The following is a 20,037-nucleotide window of genomic DNA, read 5'->3' as shown; positions in this document are numbered from 1 at the left end:
TGACTGCAGCAGGTTGTAGCATACCCACATTAAGCTCCTTGTGCATTTTGAAGGCAATTCTTTCTTGCTCTTTATGAGAAACCTATTGAGACAGAAATCAAATAAAATTTATATGATATTAAAACTGATTGTCTACGTCAACATGTGTTCAAGCACAGCAAAAAGCCCAGTGTTAAATGAACTCTCCCTGGAGTTTGAGTCCATACTCAAGAGTGTTAAAATGAACACTGAAGCAGTGTTAAAGTTAAAGGAGTAGTTCACTTTCAGAACAACAATTCACAGATAATTTACTCACCCCCTTGTCATCCAAGATGTTTATGTCTTTTTTTATTCAGTCGTCAAGAAATTATGTTTTTTGAGGTAAACATTTTTGAAAATTTCTCCATATAATGGTGCTCCGAAATAGGGCTGTGCAATTAAATTGCATGCGATTGTCATGCGTATCTCATCAGTAAAGCCGGTTCTGTGATTAGTAGTAAATCTCCATCACCTGCGTTCAGATGGCGCAGTATTTAAAAATACTAAGCCGTAGATCACTGAAAAGCTACGCAATATCGCGTTCAAAATCGAATGTGATTCATCCGCGATTTTGAACGCGATATTGCGTAGCTTTTCAGTGATGTACGGCCCAGTGTTTAATTACCGCGCCATCTGAACGCAGGTGATGGAGATTTACTACTAATCACAGAACCGGCTTTACTGATGAGATACGCATGACAATAGCATGCGATTTATTGCACAGCCCTACTCCGAAATTTGAACCTCCAAACTGCAGTTTAAATGCGGCTTCAAAGGGCTGTAAACTATCTCAGCTGACGAAGAAGGGGCTTGTCTACTGAAACGATCTGTCATTTTCTTAGAAAAATATATTTCATATACATTTTAAAGGGATAGTTTCACCCAAAAATGAAAATTTGATGTGTATCTGCTTACCCCAGGGCATCCAAGATGTAGGTGACTTTGTTTCCTCAGCAGAACAGATTTTTTACGAAAACCGGTGTAGTCTGTCAGCCAAATAATGTGAGTGGATGGGCACCAAACCTTTAAAAGTAAACAAAAACATGCACAGACAAATCCAAATTACACCCATCAGCTTGTGATGATACATTGATGTCCTAAGACACGAAACAATCGGTTTTTGTGAGAAACTGAACAGTATTTATATAGTTTTTTTTTACCTTTGATACACAGCCACATCCATCTGTCCTGAGCACGAGCTCATCATCCGGATCGTGACATGTGAACGCGTTCTGGCGTAGTATACGCAAACACCGGAAGCGATCTGTCGCATGAATACGACACTCATTGTTTACACAGTGCACAGAGATTGTGGGTATAGCAGCTATTCAAAATGGTAATTACTTGCGCGTATCCTGATTGTTCAAACCGATTTAAAGCTTAAAGATTACGTTTGCTTGCGCAAACTCATCCGGGACTTTTCACCGATTTCCCCTCACGGCGTTTGCGTATTCTACGACAGAGCGCGTTCACATGTCACGAGCCGGATGATGAGCTCGTGCTCAGGACAGATGGACATGGCTGTCTACCAAAGGTAAAAAAAAATCATATAAATACTGTTCAGTTTCTCACAAAAACCGATCGTTTAGTGTTTTAGGACATCAATGTATCGTCACGAGTCGCAGGGTGTAATTTGGATTTGTCTGTGCATGTTTTTGTTTACTTTTAAAGGTTTGGTGCCCATCCACGTCCATTATATGGCTGGCAGACTGCACCGGTTTTCCTTAAAAATCTTAGTTTGTATTCTGCTGAGGAAACAAAGTCACCTACATCTTGGATGCCCTGGGGGTAAGTAGATAAACATCAAATTTTCATTTTTGGGTGAACTATCCCTTTAAGCACTGAAACTCGTCTAGCACTAGGGCTGTGCTGCACGTTCGCGATATTACGTACTATGCAATCACGTCGAAACGAAGTATACGGAACTACAGACCCAGTGTTTACAAAGTGAACTTGCAAAGATGAGTGCTACATGAGTTTCAATGCTTAAAAGATATATTACAAATATTTTTTTGAGAAAATGACCAATCGTTTCGGTAGACAAGATCCTTCTTCGTCGGCTGGGATCATTTACAGCCCTTTGAAGCTGCATTTAAACTGCATTTTGGAGGTTCAAATTTCGAAGCACCATTTAAGTCCATTATATGGAGAAATTTCCAGAAATGTTTATCTCAAAAAAAAAAATTCTTGACGACTAAGGAAAAAAAGTTATAAACATCTTGGATGACAAAGGGGTGAGTAAATTATCAGTGAATTGTTCTGAAAGTGAACTAATCCTTTGATGAGGTAATTAAATGATTCATTGAGTGGTGACCATTATAGAAGACACCTGATGTTAATAAGCAGAATCACCAAGAGGAGAAAATCAAATTGTGTAAGACACCATTATAGTGGTCAGTTGGGCTCTTTACCCTTAAATTTGTATCATTAGATTTTGTTTGGCTGCTGTAACTGAGTCCTTCATGTAGTGTCCTGATTAAGTTTCTTTATTGGATATATATATATATATATATATATATATATATATATATATATATATATATATATATTAACCCTGTGAACAACATATGGCCTGGAATTTTTTTGTATAACCACACAGAGATTTTCAAGAACTATACTGACCAAAACTTAAAATGTATATATAATAATTTAGACACACAGACATCAAGAATCTGAGAATCACAACAATGGAGACCATCAAAACAGCATGTTGTAGCCAATCAGAACTCATCAATGGCTTCGATCATGCATTGCAGAATGAATAAATTATGCACTTAACTGTTATTCTAATTCATTTTATTCTTAATATTTTCTTTTATATTTTTTTTTTACTGTTTTTATGTGACTTTAGTAGCTTGTTCTGTGATGTTCAGAGTTGATCTGTTTCTCTGAATATGCTGTTTGTTACCTTTATTTAGATCCATGTGCTGATTCCTGATGTCTGTGTTTGCCTTAAATAACATTGATCTTGCAGATCAGAACAGCTTGTAAGAAACCCATTCAAAATCTATAGACAATACAGGAACTTTAGCCATGGAACAACAATCAATAAAAGAATTATAACTCAGAGATTAGATTCTAAACTACTTCAGCCACTTAAAACATAATTATCCCCACCTGATGACTTTTGTTTTTGCCTGTCTGTTATAATTCAGTTACAGCAGCTAAACATTAAGAAGTCAAGGGGCATCCCATCAAATGCAAACACTGACTTTAAATTTTTAATCCTTTAGTGACGCTGCTTATTATCATCAGGTGTCTTCAATAATAGTCAATCATCACTTTTAATGAATCAATGAATTACCTCATGAACTTTAACACTGCTTCAGTGTTCATTTTTAACACTGTTGAGTATGGACGCAAATAAACTGCCAGGAGAGTTAATTTACTGGGCTTTTGTTGTTGTTGTTGTTTGTTTGCTGAGAGAGACAGATATTTAAAAATCTCTTTTTTTCAATAAAAAGTGCATTGTAAATAATAATAATAATAATAATAATAATAAAATGAACTGCAATTGGTTTCTTTCTTGCATTTATTTAGCAATCTATAGGTGCATTTACATTGAAATGAAATGTTTCGCATAGCCAACACAGTTGATGACATACCTTATCTAAGTAGAGGATAAGGGATCCTCGCTCTGACAGCGCTGTATTATTTTCCTATTTTTGAATGGTTCTGTCCTTCCCCGTGGACAACTGAGTGCAAGGAAATAAGTGGAAAAATTTATATGATATCATCAAAATATTTTATGTCCCATGAGCAGATGTTTGTGAGATTTTTTATTTATTTATTTATTTTATTATATATATATATATATATATATATATATATATATAGATAGATATAGATATAATCTTGCAGAACTGAGATGCTCTGTATGCACAGGGCTTGTGAGGTTTTGCTTCTAGAATGGTGTAATGTACTCATTGCTAAACAGATGAGGCATCGCTGCATCAGTTTATCATCACAATACCTTTTTAAGATCAGTTTCATCTGCAGTAAATCCAGTCGGTATGCCAATATCCAAAATAGTCATGGTGGAATCAGTGGTGCTGTTTTTGTAGCTGTGAAGATGAGATCAAGAGTGAATTTTATTAACAAGTTGTATTAGTTTTTCAGTGTTGTTCCATCTACTCAGGCTGTGTTCACATTAGAGCTTTTATATAATTATATAATAATATTTTATATATATATATTTTCTTCTACATACATGAAATCCATAATGAGGTTGTAAGTTTCATTGGCTCCTGCTATTAATAAAAAACATGTATAATATTTAAAACCAACAACCAACATATAATGAAGTGTTTTGGAGGTTTACTTTTAGCACTAAATATATAGAAAGTACCACAATTGAACTTAACCTTACTTTTGGAGTCTAGTTCCATTTTAACAGTCAGATCAAAGAATGTACAGTCAGTCTTCTTCTCAACAGGTCTGGCGTAGTACAGCCTCAGAATCTGAAAATAGCAGCATGTCTCAGATGAGATGTTCAAGCGCATTAATCTTCCTGTTGACTTGTTTAAATGCTTATAAACACTCACTGAGAGAGTGGCTGTTCCAGTTCCTCTAGCAGTTACAGTGAACTCATGGTTTATGTCCACCTGTTGAGTGAACACATGTACTCAAGTCATCAGAATAATCAACTCCATTATATAATCGATACCTAGAGATTTCATTGACCAAACACAACAATATTGATGTAGGCAAGTAAAAACAATGGATGACGAAAACACACAACTGACATGAGCATCAAACAATTTGAATCTAGTAGATGAGTTACTCCTCACCTTGTCTGACCGTGTAAGATGTGCATTATTTCTATTGATAGTATAACTGACAGGTTTGCTTCTTCCTTTCATGGAAAGCTCCACCTCCAGATTAAAATCATTTAGGTTCTGTACGTGAGTTCGATACTCTGCCACGGCCTGGAATACCATGATGGTTGCCTAGAAAAGACAGAAAAGCATTCAGATCATGTCCTGAAGTGTCAGTCCTACACTTGTTGTGGTGTTTATCAGTCGAATGATGAGGTGTTAGTGTACCTGTGTGGTGCCATAACCTCCATAGTGAGATTGTTGTTTGTTCAGCCAGCGCACTGCCTTCCCTGCTTTATCAAAGTCTTTGGCCTTCACAAGCGCCAGCACAGCATACGCCGTCGCTTCTAGTGAGTGATACTGCTGTCCAGGGACAGTCCAAGCTATTTCAAACACAAAACAGCATTATAAAAAGGGCAAGTCATGGCCTAATTTTTAGAGAGTTGGGCTTGTGACCCAAAGGTTTGGGTTACCATAATAACTATTTGTGCTTCGGTTCCCTCTCTGTTTATTAATCTGTTACTGATACCAACAAACAACATTGCTTTCAATTCTCTTGGACTTATTTTATGATTCACGTTGTACAAAACAAAATTTTAAACACTTGTTACTGACCTTCTCCTTGGGTGGAATGTTTCATCAGGATGTCTTTATTGAGTTTGTTCTCATTGGCCATGGCGTAGGACGTCAACGCAACAGCGTAAGGATTGGTCAGTTGTGGAAGTCGACCTTCCAAGAAAGAAACAGCCCTCCTGATACTTTCAGACAGCCCCTAAAGAATAATATATATATATTCTTATATAATATAAGAATAATAAGGAAAAAATAAAATAAAATAAAACTTTTAGTTTATAAATGAATGTTTTTGGCAAACACAGTGGTGGAAAAGAAGAGGTGTACTTACACCAACTGATGTAGCACAGATCTCTCTTCCCTCTTGCATGGCGATCACAACAAAAGCCGTCAGAGAGGCATCAGAATCTTTGCCCTGTACGTCACCCTGGAATAAAGCACAAAAAAGTATGCTTCGATAAATTAACGTTTTCTAAAATATTTTAAATATGCAAATGAGGCATTACCCAGCAGGCACAGGACATCAACATGACGTCAGATTGACGTTGTACCCCAACGTCGAGGGGACGTTGCATTTTGGTTGGAAATGAAAATTGGGTTGACGTCAGGTCGACGTCAATGTCCAACGCTTAAAGGAACACTCCACTTTTTTTGGAAATAGGCTCATTCTCCAACGCCCCCCGAGTTAATATGTTGAGTTTTACCGTTTTGAAATCCATTCAGCCGTTCTCCTGTTCTGGCGATATCACTTTTAGCATAGCTTAGCATAAATCACTGAATCCTATTAGACCAGTAGCATCACGTCCAAAAATGACCAAAGAGTTTCGATATTTGTGCTATTTAAAACTTGACTCCTCTTTAGTTATATCGCATACTAAGACCAGCGGAAATGTAAAGCTGCGGTTTTCTAGGCCGATAAGATTAGGAACTACACTCCCATTCCGGCGTAATAGTCAAGGAAGTTTGCTGCCGTAACATGGCCGAAGCAGGCGCAGTAATATCACACAGCACATGAAATTAGATCCCAGCTAGGTAACTTCCAATGTGAGCGGTGCTAAGTTTGCGTAATTCCGGTTGTTGCAGCTGTCAGAGTCAAGAGGTCCTCGCTGCAGGCTGTAGCGCGATGACGTAGTTGGATCAGGTCCAACACGTACTGGACGTTTATTTATTTATTTTTATTTTTATTGCCAAGGTACAGAGCACAAAAGTACAAAAGTGTTAGCATTATACATGTATATAATTAAATAAAAAAATAAATACAAAACAAAACCTTAAACAATATGAATTAAAAAGATGAAACAAATTGATAGTTTTAGAAGCCTTAAAGGAGAAGTCCGGTGTGATTTTGACCTAAAGTGTATTGAATCATGATACTGAGTGTGAACGTACCTTGCATATCTCATCTCGGTTTGTGTCCTGCTGTCCGAAATCTGGGGTCAGTTAGCCGATGCTCACAACAGGCTGTCTATGAGAGTGAATAGGGCATCGAAGTAGCCATGTAAATAAATCACTTTTTTATGCCATTTACAAGGCACAAAGTAGCTTCACACTTCATTGGTAGACTTCCAAGGGCCCTGACATTTAAAACGAGACATTGAGAACTCAGAAAAAGCACCGGTAGTTTATTTACGAGAAGATTTATACAGACATTCCCCTTAGTAAAATCACCGGCCGCCACCATCTTGAATTTAGTCACGATAAGTCGAGTGACGAGCAGTAAGGAATTTATCAGGTTATCAACTTATCAGGTTGTAGTTTCCTTCCTGCTTGACACTCGACTTATCGTGACTAAATTCAAGATGGCGGTGACCAGATTTTTTCTTGCAGGAAATGTCTGTATAAATCTTCTTGTAAATAAACTACCGGTGCTTTTTAGGAGTTCTCAATGTCTCGTTTTAAATGTCAGGGCCCTTGGAAGTCTACCAATGAAGTGTGGAGCTACTTTGTGCCTCGTAAATGGCATAAAAAAGTGATTAATTTACATGGCTACTTCGATGCCCTATTGACTCTCATTGACAGCCTGTTGTGAGCATCGGCTAACTGACCCCAGATTTCGGACAGCAGGACACAAACTGAGATGAGATATTCAAGGTACATTCACACTTGGTATCATGATTCAATACACTTTAGGTCAATATCACACCGGACTTCTCCTTTAAGATTTTTGGATGATGAAATAGTTTGGATATACTGTTAAACCTCTTTTAAAAAAATAATAAATAAAGGATTTTGTTGAGTGAATTTGCAGTGGTAAATATGAAATTTTGCAAGTAGTAATAGAAGGTTAATGATGAAATATTCGTTAATTTCATCTTTTTTGATAATGGACATAGTTAGGCGCGTGCGCAGTGGTTTGTTTTACCGACGTCATAGACACATGCGCAGTAGCGATCTCTGAATATAATACGAATGTGCTGGTTTAAATGGACAATATTGTATTGTGATGATATTCTAACCTGTACAGTACTAGTAGTGAAGAATATTAATAAGTAATAATTGATGAATAATAATTTACACAAATGTGATGCTTAAGTTGTGATGTGATGCTCTCTACACACAGGCAAAATGTTAAAATTTTAAAGTTTTAAATTGCATAACTTTAGAGATTTTTGATTTAAATCTAATGGATTAAAAGCATAATATCTTTGCCAAGTATTATTTTCAGTGAGTTTATATATTTATTGTTGAGTGGAGGCAAAAATTTGTAATTTTATGTGTCATTTTAAAAATATGTCATTTTAATCCAAAAGTTACAATACAATAAGGTATGTAAAATACTTGAAATACCTACACTTTCAAGGGAAATGGAAAAATAATAACAGCACAAAAAAAAAAAGTCTTGTCAAATGTCCAAAAAAAAAAGAAAAGAAAAAGAGTATGCTTAATGATATTTTGATTGGTAAGAGTTCCTTCTTTAATGGTTACTCATTTTTCTACAGTGATCTACATTGATCAGCAAATTGAAGCAGAACCCAGTGTCAGCAGGGCATGTACATATATGGGGAAAAAAACAACAACATTAAACATTAGATATAATATACAAACTGATCATAGCTGTCAGATCAAGCTGTTTTCACTGTGACTGTTTGTATTGAAATATCAGCAAAACAAACCACCGCACATCCGGTTCAGTGTTGCCAGATTGGTCAACTCATTTTTGCTTAACGTAACCCTTACTGGTTTAGTTTAACAGAGACCTGTCCATCAATTTACGTCTTTTACGTTAGTGAGACGTGATGACTTGTGAGTGACGGGGTTTTACATTACATTTGTTTCTCATCACTTTATTGTGCACTTTTTGCACAGAAATTAGCATATTTTTTACTGTGGACATTGAAAATGATGCATGCGTTTTTCCAAGGGTTAAAGTCATCGGTTAATTTCCACTTTGAAAAGATTTCTGAACATTTTCTCGGACTGTTTTGATCCATATTCCTGTGAAATTGATTTATCTTTATTTTATTTTGTCATTATTCTTTTTTTTAAAGAGATAAAAATGGTCCTTATCAACCTTGACATGGCAATAAATTTCTCATTATTTTGGCAGTTAAAATTTGGGCTGGTTTTTGTTGAAGTGGGCGGGATTTGGTGAGCTTTTGGGCTGGAAATCCTCAACCTGATCTGGCAACACTGATCCGGTTACAATGTCCAGTACGTATTGGACCTAATCCAGCTACGTCATCACGCTACAGGCTGCAGTGAGGACTGATTCGTCAGAGTTGCAGCTGGATTTACCTGTGTGTGATTAGGTTATGTGCATTGTAAGGGGCTGTGATAGTAAGTCGAAGACTTACTCTACTGCCATGTTTCATAGAATTCCCACGAAAAAAAAGCAATTCCGACTAATGAATCAATGGCTGGCTGCTCTGAACATGGATCTCAAAACACCGTTAGAAACGATCAAGAAATGGCGTGTTTGCTCCGAGCATTTTGAACCAGATGACTATTTGGATAGTATAACAGGTGTTGTGCCCATTTTCGACCCCTGCCAAATTATTACCCCCTTTTGTTGAAATTGCTACTTGATTGCCTAATCCTAACCCCACCCCTAATCCTAACCCCTCCCCCACACCTAACCCTAAACCTACCAATACTAGGGGGGTAGTAATCTGGCGGGGTAAGAATTTGGCATAACACCGGTACTACAGCACGGCGTCTAAAGGACACGGCCATCCCAACAATCTTCAGAGTACAGACAGGACAACGAGGAGCATCGCCCATGGCTGTAAGTGTAACATGACTAATGGCTATTGTTGGCTAACGTTACCTGTGAAATGCTATCCCTGACGACTAGGTTTGGGCGAACAGTTGGCTTAGTATTTGCTATGACCAAATTCCATGTGTGATTGCAAAAGAAAGTTATTGCGAACAGTCGGTGGTGTTTTAAAGTCAGTTTTGAGTGAAAGTGTACATCATGAATAAGCCTGAAAATGCAAACTGAGAGTATGCATTCAAAATCTTTATATTATATATTGTAGTGGTTGCAGGAATAACTTACTCTTGCGACAGCTGGCCATTAGGTCCACTCGGCGTGTTACGTTTTTTTCCAGTTTATTTTGTCAAACCGGTGTTGTGCCTTTTTTCGACCCCTGCCAAATTATGACCCCCTCTCGTTGAAAGCGCTACCTGATTGCCTAATCCTAACCCCTCCCCCACACCTAACCCTAAACCTACCAATACTAGGGGGGTAGTAATCTGGCGGGGGTCAGAATTCGGCACAACACCGGAAAAAAAAATCTACTACTGCAGGATGCAGCATTGGATGTTGCGACACATGCCACTTCCTCATCAGGTAGATCGATCCTTGCCATCGATGGCAATACCTGGTCCCACTCGCGACAACACAGGCACTCACTTTCAGTCGGCATGGGTTGGCAAGCCCCACACTTGCACCACCAGCTCGAATCTGCTCTCCTCATCCCTTCTGTCCCAGGCAGTTCAGACACGCTTTCTTGTCTTTCTCGTTCCAAAACCTCAGCTTCAGTGAATTCTGGTTCAAATTTATACGGTTCAGGATCTGCACCAAAGTAAATATCTTCTAAATCGTCTTTCACAAATGTCTCCATGGCGAGGAACGCTGCCTGTCCATGCAGTTGGTCACGTTGGATATGCAGAGGTGGGTAGTAACGAATTACATTTACTTCGTTACATTTGATGGCGTTCCTCCATTACGGTCTTCAGAAACGTGCCGTTGACATTTTCATTTCATGTCTGATAAAACTGCGTTAATACTGCTGTGTATACAGCTGTTACTATGGAAACCATAATATTTCAGCGCTCCTAAAGCGCCCCCTCGTGACAGATAATTAATTTTTCATTTCCAATATATTTTTTTTTTCAGCTGTTTATGGTCAAATGATTGCAATTATCGACCCATGTGTAACAAGACTATAAGTCCTGCCTCGTAGGGGAATTTAAAGCTACCTTGGAAGACTTAAGGAGGAAAGGATCTCGGTCCCCCACCCCAGTGCTTTGAGTCTCAGTGTATATGTTGTGTATACGTGTTGCCTTACTCTGTTGCACGGTATGCTAAAGGGACCAGAGTGCGTGGCTTCAGGTAAGTTTGTGGATACTTCTATTAATACGGTGGCAGCCTGAAGTTTAAATATGTGAGACAATACAGTAAGAACAATTCACATTTCCACCCCCTGGCACCTAACAAAGCAAGTGAGACGCCCCTACCCCAAGGTAGAACAATAAGTAGTAATACTATGATTTACTTAAACATTGGATCAAATTTATTCCTTCTTTTTAGGTTGTTGGTTTTTTTAGTGTTTCAGTGGATTAAAGAAGATCAAAAACAAGACATTACATAAAAATTAAAAAAATAAATGAAACAATCTGAAATCTTACTATCCTCTTTACCCGTGGTGCACCACCAACTGTGTAACTATCAGACCTGTATAACTCTGATATAACAACCAATTCACAAATAATTCACTCAAAATAAACTCAGAAATGAATCATCTCAGGACACATGAACAATGAAAAGATTTTCACAAAAAAGAATGATTCAGTTTCTACACCAAATTCACAGCTCAGTTCCGTCTATATCAGTGTTGAGTTCATGTGTATGTATGCAAAGAACGTTTGTACCAGTCTGTAGCAACAATGACTTTGATGACTTGCGATGACTTGAGATGAGATGACTTGAGATGACGAAAGGAACAGCTACGGCCGGACAGTAAGGAGATGTCGTGAGGATGGCAGGGTAATATAAATTAAAAAAAATAAAAACTCTCACAAAAAACTTTCAGTGCAACCCGGGCAAAAATCAGGGACTTTCTGGAACAAAATGGTGCAGCACATCCACAGCTCAGTCTGACTCAGTCTCCGAAGAGACATGCCTCTCAAAAAACAAAACTGGTCGTGATGACAAACAGTCTCGACAAAAACAAAAAAAACAATGAGAAAATGGGAGGGTTCAAAAAAAAGAATTTTGCTTGCAGTTCACCTTCTCGCGCACTGACAAGTGCACTTAAACGACACGCAGGAAGAAATCACTGTTTCTTACTCTAAAGCACAGTTGATCAATGGCTCTGAGACTCAGCAAAACTTTCAAAAATACATACAGTTCGAATGACGCAAAACAACGACGTGCAGAATAAAACTTGCGGCTCCAGCAATTCGCTCACATGCTCTCGGTCAGCCTTTCACACCGTTCTCTGTTCGATGACGCGATCCGCCGAACTTCCACAACGGGTCTCACACGATGGCATCACACTACTCACAGAAGCTCAGACTAACTGTGTATCAAAAACTTTACTGCATGTTTTCTGCTGAAAATCTGTCTCTCCATCACACTGCAAACATGGCGCAACTCTCTCGCAAAAACTGCACACACCTCCTCTCTTCCCTGAACATACTGAAAACGGGGCAACCCGTCAAAATAAAAGTCCCTAAAGAAAAATGCCTCTGTTACATTTCCCCCCTGCAAAACCCTGCCATACCATCGACATCTCCAGTCTGGCCCTGGAACATAAACAATACACAAATTTAAAGTGCAACAAAATACATTCTTTCAAACCTTTTGAATTTGAACAGGTTCATGCATATTTACAACCACCATCTCTTTTTCTTTTATGACTTCATTTCATAAGATAATCAACTCTGTACCTTACAGGTAATTTTCCACGGTTTTGTCTTTCAGAGCGTCTGAGCTCTGGAACACTTTCACATTCAACATCTGAAATGTCGGCATCATCTGAAATGTCTTGTATTTCTAATTCCCCTGCTGGATTTACATCTTGTGTTATCTCCCTTAGTTCTTGCACAACATTCTGTCCTTGTTCTACATCACTTGTTTCCACTTGTGTTACCTCTTTATCTCTATTCTGCCTAGGTGGGGTGCCTGAAAAATACACAATGTCTGGGAAGTCTGTTTCAGCATCTGACTGGTTTACAGGTCTGTATCTGGTTTTGTGTGATGCAGTAGATGGCGATAAGGGAAATGTGCAGTGACGAAGCTGATCTCTGTGGACTACTCTGAGTGAACCCCCCCTTTCAGGTTTGACAGTGAATACAGGTATGTCTGAATGATTCTGCTTAACTACAATGTATGGTGTGTGCTCCCACTTGTCCTGAATTTTGTTTCTGCCTCTGTGTTTGTGATTGCGCAACAACACACGGTCACCAGGCCTGACAAGAGCTCCATAAGACTTGCGGTCATAAACTCTCTTTCGTCTTTTAGAGGCTTCCTGTGCGACAGTGTTTGCAACTTCTACGGCAGTCTTCAGTCGGCTGTGGTGACCCTTCACCCAATCGTCCAAGTTCTCTGCATCACTCTCCTCCAAATCCTTTCCACCCAGGACATCTAATGGAAGGCGCGCATCCCGTCCAAACATTAAGTAAAAAGGAGAATAACCTGTGGATGTGTGGACGTGGTTGTTGTATGCTATCACAAGCTCTGGTAAGTGAGTTTTCCAGTCCTTTTTCTTCTCAGGTGTCAGTGTCCTCAGCATATCGTGCATTGTACGATTAAACCTCTCACATTGTGAGTTCCCTTGAGGATGGTAGGGACTGGTACGGCTCTTCCCGATACCATACACTTTACAGAGTTCCTTGATCACTTGTGATTCAAAGCATCTTCCTTGATCTGAGTGCAGACGAGCTGGACATCCGTAGTAGACAAACCAATGTTTAATGAGAGCTTTTGCAGTGGTACTCGCTGTTTGATTCTTGGTTGGGACAGCAACGGTAAAACGGGTGAACATGTCAGTCAGAACAAGTACATTTTCATACCCCCCTGAGGACATTTCCAGCTGGGTGTAGTCCATGGCCAGAACTTCCAACGGAGCTGTGACATTACTGCATGTCATTGGGGCTCGGATCCTTGGAAAGACATCCTTTGCAAGAGTACATCTTTTACACTGATCTATCCACTCTTGGACGTCCTTTGACATGCTGGGCCAATAGTAGTTTCGCCTCATCAAGGTCAAGGTACTCTTCCATCCAAAATGACCTCCATGCTCATGTTGACTGTCATAAACTGAACGACGTAAGGAGACAGGGACAACCAGTTGCTTTACTTTCTCTCCATCTCTTGGGTCAAGGATACACCTGAACATCACTCCCTGATGCAGCTGAAGACGTTCAAACTCTCTGCAAAGCTTTTTCAACTCTGGTAGTCTACTTCGCTGTCCTGCTTGGCTCGGTCTTTCGTTCTTGGATACAGCATGATATATGGGGCCAATCAAAGGATCACTTCTCTGCAATGCTTTAATTTCATCCCAGTTGTAACCGTGCACCACTTTCTTGATGGATGCTTGTACAGCCACTTTAACATCAGTTTCTCTCTGCTTGTATTCTCGACCTGGCCACATGCATGCATGCACTTCTTCTGAGTCCAGTCGGATAAAGTCCTTTTCTGTGTCCTCTTGCTCAGGATGTTCTCTGGAGGGGAGCCTTGACAGGGCATCTGCGTTGGTGTTCAGCCGCCCGGGCTTATACAGAACTTCAAAATTAAGCTCCGCTAACTGGGCCACCCAGCGCTGCTCAACTGCTCCAAGATTAGCGGTTTCCAGGTAACGCAGCGGATTATGGTCTGTGATCACAGTGAACTTGGAAAACATGAGATACTCTTTGAATTTTTCTGTTGCGGCCCATTTAAGTGCTAGCAGTTCTAATTTGAATGCGCTGTAGTGATTGTCATTTCTCTCTGACCCTCTCAGGCCCCTGCTTGCAAACGCGATGACCCGCTCTACTCCTCCTTGCTTTTGACTCAACACAGCTCCGAGGCCCAGGTGACTCCCATCAGTGGTAAGGATAAACGGAAGGCCAAAGTCAGGGTAAGCGAGAACAGGTGGTGACATCAGGCAGAATTTTAACTGGTCAAATGCGGATTGGCATTCGCTACTCCACACAAATGATTCTGAGGCTTTCTTTCTGTCTTTGCTGCCCATCAGTACATGCAAAGGCCTTGCTATTTGGGCGAACTTTGGTACAAACCGCCGGTAATAACTCATGAATCCAATCAATTGTCTCACTTCTCTCACACTTTTTGGGACAGGCCACGAATCCAAAGCACTAACCTTTTCACTGTCAACTCTGATTCCGTCTGAAGATATTACATGGCCCAAAAATTTCACCTCAGTTTTGAAGAGAAAGCATTTACTTGGCTTCAACTTAAGGCCATGGCGTTTCAGTCGCTCAAATACAAGCTCTAGTCTTTCACAGTGGCTCTTGAAGTCCCTGGAAAATACGATAATATCATCCAAATATATCAAGAGAACATCAAAGGTCAGATCCCCAAGCACCACCCCCATTAGGCGCTGAAAAGTTGCTGGCGCGTTGCACAGCCCGAATGGCATCCGCGTCCACTCGAAGAGCCCAAATGGTGTGGTGACAGCAGTCTTTTTACGATCACACTCACTCACAGTTACCTGGAAATAGCCAGCTGTTAAATCCAGGGTAGAGAACAACTGGGCATTGCCCAGTGCATCCAGGGACTCTTCAACTCTAGGAAGTGGGTATGCGTCTTTACAGGTGACTTGATTTAACTTCCTGTAATCACAACAGAAACGCACGCTGCCGTCTTTCTTCACAACTATCACGGCTGGGGATGCCCAAGGGCTTGTACTCTCCTTCAGGATGCCCTGTGACACAAGGTCTTGTACATGCTTCTTGAATTCTTGAAAAACATGTGGCGGTACCCGACGGTGCCTCTGTTTTATTGGTGGAGCATCACCAGTGTGAATGTCATGCGTTACTGCCTGTGTGTACCCATAGTCACTGTCATTTTTGGAAAAAATGTCACTGTACTTTGCCAACAGCTGGCTGAGTTCTTCTCTCTGTATGGGAGTGAGCTTTTCATAATTCACCTGGACTGGAAGTAGCGGATTGTCAGAGGTCTCAACTGCTTGAATCTGTGCTACTCGTCTAACATGAAGCTCCCCTTCCTCTTCTTCAAACTCTAATGTATCCTCAGTTAGCACCTGCTGTGGTTTCGACAATACTGCCACTCTGCACCTCGGCTTAAGCCTGATGGCTCGCTCACTTGAATTCATTACACGTACAGGAACTTTACCATCCTCAGTTTTTGTTAACACATTGGCCACTAGAAGCCCCTTGGGTAGACTTGCACCAGCAGTGGGCTCAATTAACACCTGGCACTTAACCTTGGGTGGAACTCTGCAACGACCTTCGAACACCTTTTCACTTAGTGGGGGAATGGTAATAGCCTGCCTTCCACCAACCTTGACGAAGCCAATCTTTCCATCAGGAGCCAGGGATTCAGTGTTCTGGACACTTGCTAAAACCCTTCTTATCTTTGCTTCTGCAGGTTGTCCATACTTGTTGTCTGTTTTTATGCCCTCTCCTGTGGCGAACAATGACTTAAACTCACTGATAATATTCATTCCAATGATTCCTGACAGCCCTCTCATCTCTTCTGCTTCTGGGCTGGTGTCTGTTAGAACGAAGATGCACTTTCCTGGGAGAATCTTACCCATGCACTCCACCTCAGCTTGTAAGCATCCTAGAACCGGAATGTCGAGCCCATTAGCTGCGGTAAGCCTCACCCAGTGAGCAGATGAGAGATTCAGCTTTTGTTCCCCGAAGTACTTCCTAAAGTGTGACTCTGTAATAGTGGACACTTCTGAGCCCGTATCCAGCAAACAGTTTGTCTTGACGCCAGCTATGCTTACTTCGATAGTCAGACAATCTCCAAATGCACCTCTTTTCAATGTCTCAGTCACTCCATCAGTTGATTCAGCTGTATGGCTTCTTATCATAGACGGGCCGGATTGTGATGTACTTGCAGGTACATTCGTTATGTTATTCTCAGCTGTCCCTGTAGGATGACGCAAGGGGTCAGACACTTTAGTGGCTTCAGAATGTAAACAGCGCCTGCTAGTGTGCCCAGGTTCACCGCAGGAATAACAGATATATCGGCCGTCGCTATCCTTCAGGGGCTGTCTCCTTGGACGGCTCTGTTGAAGTCGCATGCCACTGTTACCATGTACTGCCTGGTAAAGTTCTTCTTGACGGGCAGCAATCTTTTGTATAGCTTCATGCAGTTTTTCTAGGGTTAACGTAGATGGGGCGTGTTCTGCATCTGCATTAACTGCTCTGACACGGGTACTGGTTTTTTGACTGTTTGCTGCTTGGGTCTCCTCTTCTTCAGACCAGGTGATCGCTGCTTGCATCAACTGAACAAAATTCAAACTCGCATCCTCCTTGACTCGCCTTTTCATTTCACGTCTCAGAAAATCATCTCGAAGGCCCAGGACAAGTTGTTCTTTTAACACACTTTCGGCATCTGGAACTCTGTTTGGCTCCCTGCGCTGAACTCGGTTGAGTCTCTCCTGTAAGTCGTACGCATATGAGCGTATCGTCTCTCCCTGCATTTGCTTACGTTCATAGAAATCTTTTAGTCTGGTTCCGATCGGCACTTTGTCTCCATATGTGTCTTGAAGGATTTTAAAAATATCATCGGCAGACTTTTCGCCCTGACCCAACATAAACCTCACCGTTGCCTTGGCTTCTTCTTTGAGATGCTGCTTCACAAACTCTGCACAGTCTTCTGTAGGTATTCTCATTACTTGAAAGGCAGATTTCATGGATGCAATCCATTCTTCGATGCATAACTCTCCTGCACTAATTGAATGTCCACTGAATTCTGGAAGTTTTCTATCTCTGGGGATGTAAATGGCAGCTGGGGTTGATTGGGCGGCAGCTTGGTGCTCAATAACAGTCCTCGCAAGTGACAGGGCCTCTCTTTGTTCGGTTCTGGCTTGCTCAAGGGCTCCCGCCTGTTCTGCAAATCGCTGTTGCATTTCTGCCATCTGCTTCCTTAGTTCTTCGAGCTCTGCCATTCTTCAGCTTGTAGGCCTGGGACTAGTGACAAAAAAAAAAAGAATATATATATAACTGCACTATCTGACTCTATCCTGTTCGTGACGCCAAATGTAACAAGACTATAAGTCCTGCCTCGTAGGGGAATTTAAAGCTACCTTGGAAGACTTAAGGAGGAAAGGATCTCGGTCCCCCACCCCAGTGCTTTGAGTCTCAGTGTATATGTTGTGTATACGTGTTGCCTTACTCTGTTGCACGGTATGCTAAAGGGACCAGAGTGCGTGGCTTCAGGTAAGTTTGTGGATACTTCTATTAATACGGTGGCAGCCTGAAGTTTAAATATGTGAGACAATACAGTAAGAACAATTCACATTTCCACCCCCTGGCACCTAACAAAGCAAGTGAGACGCCCCTACCCCAAGGTAGAACAATAAGTAGTAATACTATGATTTACTTAAACATTGGATCAAATTTATTCCTTCTTTTTAGGTTGTTGGTTTTTTTAGTGTTTCAGTGGATTAAAGAAGATCAAAAACAAGACATTACATAAAAATTAAAAAAATAAATGAAACAATCTGAAATCTTACTATCCTCTTTACCCGTGGTGCACCACCAACTGTGTAACTATCAGACCTGTATAACTCTGATATAACAACCAATTCACAAATAATTCACTCAAAATAAACTCAGAAATGAATCATCTCAGGACACATGAACAATGAAAAGATTTTCACAAAAAAGAATGATTCAGTTTCTACACCAAATTCACAGCTCAGTTCCGTCTATATCAGTGTTGAGTTCATGTGTATGTATGCAAAGAACGTTTGTACCAGTCTGTAGCAACAATGACTTTGATGACTTGCGATGACTTGAGATGAGATGACTTGAGATGACGAAAGGAACAGCTACGGCCGGACAGTAAGGAGATGTCGTGAGGATGGCAGGGTAATATAAATTAAAAAAAATAAAAACTCTCACAAAAAACTTTCAGTGCAACCCGGGCAAAAATCAGGGACTTTCTGGAACAAAATGGTGCAGCACATCCACAGCTCAGTCTGACTCAGTCTCCGAAGAGACATGCCTCTCAAAAAACAAAACTGGTCGTGATGACAAACAGTCTCGACAAAAACAAAAAAAACAATGAGAAAATGGGAGGGTTCAAAAAAAAGAATTTTGCTTGCAGTTCACCTTCTCGCGCACTGACAAGTGCACTTAAACGACACGCAGGAAGAAATCACTGTTTCTTACTCTAAAGCACAGTTGATCAATGGCTCTGAGACTCAGCAAAACTTTCAAAAATACATACAGTTCGAATGACGCAAAACAACGACGTGCAGAATAAAACTTGCGGCTCCAGCAATTCGCTCACATGCTCTCGGTCAGCCTTTCACACCGTTCTCTGTTCGATGACGCGATCCGCCGAACTTCCACAACGGGTCTCACACGATGGCATCACACTACTCACAGAAGCTCAGACTAACTGTGTATCAAAAACTTTACTGCATGTTTTCTGCTGAAAATCTGTCTCTCCATCACACTGCAAACATGGCGCAACTCTCTCGCAAAAACTGCACACACCTCCTCTCTTCCCTGAACATACTGAAAACGGGGCAACCCGTCAAAATAAAAGTCCCTAAAGAAAAATGCCTCTGTTACACATGTTTTTATGCAACAAACAGAGTTGTAAATGTAAATAGTTAAGGTGCCTTCTAAAAATCTAAACAAGTACAGTAATATTTATGTTTCAAATAAATATAATAAATTATATACTCAATTTATCCCTTTTAATGTTATAAAGGATGAAATGCCATAGTGTAACATATTTTGTTTTTGTGTGAAACTGTATCTGAATTTTAAATCATGCCATTTTATAGCTTAATATTCTACTTTACATTGTCCAATCCCATTACTGTTTATTTTACTTTTGCAGATCTTAAAAATGGTTATGAATTGCTTTAAATTAATATTTAAAAACTCTGCAGATACACTAAATGAAATAAATATAATGAAATAAAATTACTTCCTTGATATTTGTTTATATTTGTGTATTCAAAACATTTTTGATTAGACTCCTATCTGATTTTCTATATTTAAAAAAAGGTCTTTTTTATTTGGGCTGGTTAAATTAATTTTCGGGCTACCAAAAACTGAAGAGTACCTGCCCGAAGGGCTACCAGAAATTTTGCGAGCCCTGTGTATATGTAAATGTATGCATGTATGTGTGTATATATATATATATAATACAAATATAATGTTTTCAAGGAGAGGTGTGCGGAAGCTTTCCAAACAGTTTGAAATTCAGGGTCTTCACTTCATATCAAGAAGTAACTAGTAA

General features: G+C 40.1%; 1 pseudogene; it reads right to left on the bottom strand.

The window, feature by feature from the left end:
* The window catches only part of LOC141337449 (complement C3-like), a 59,815-nt pseudogene that overhangs the window by 4,378 nt on the left and 35,400 nt on the right, over window positions 1–20,037 (bottom strand).

This window comes from Garra rufa, chromosome 6 (assembly GCF_049309525.1).
Source record: "Garra rufa chromosome 6, GarRuf1.0, whole genome shotgun sequence".
Classification (NCBI taxonomy): Eukaryota; Metazoa; Chordata; class Actinopteri; order Cypriniformes; family Cyprinidae; genus Garra; species Garra rufa.
Note: the sequence above shows the minus strand (reverse complement) of the source record. Positions and strands in the feature narration are given on the sequence as shown.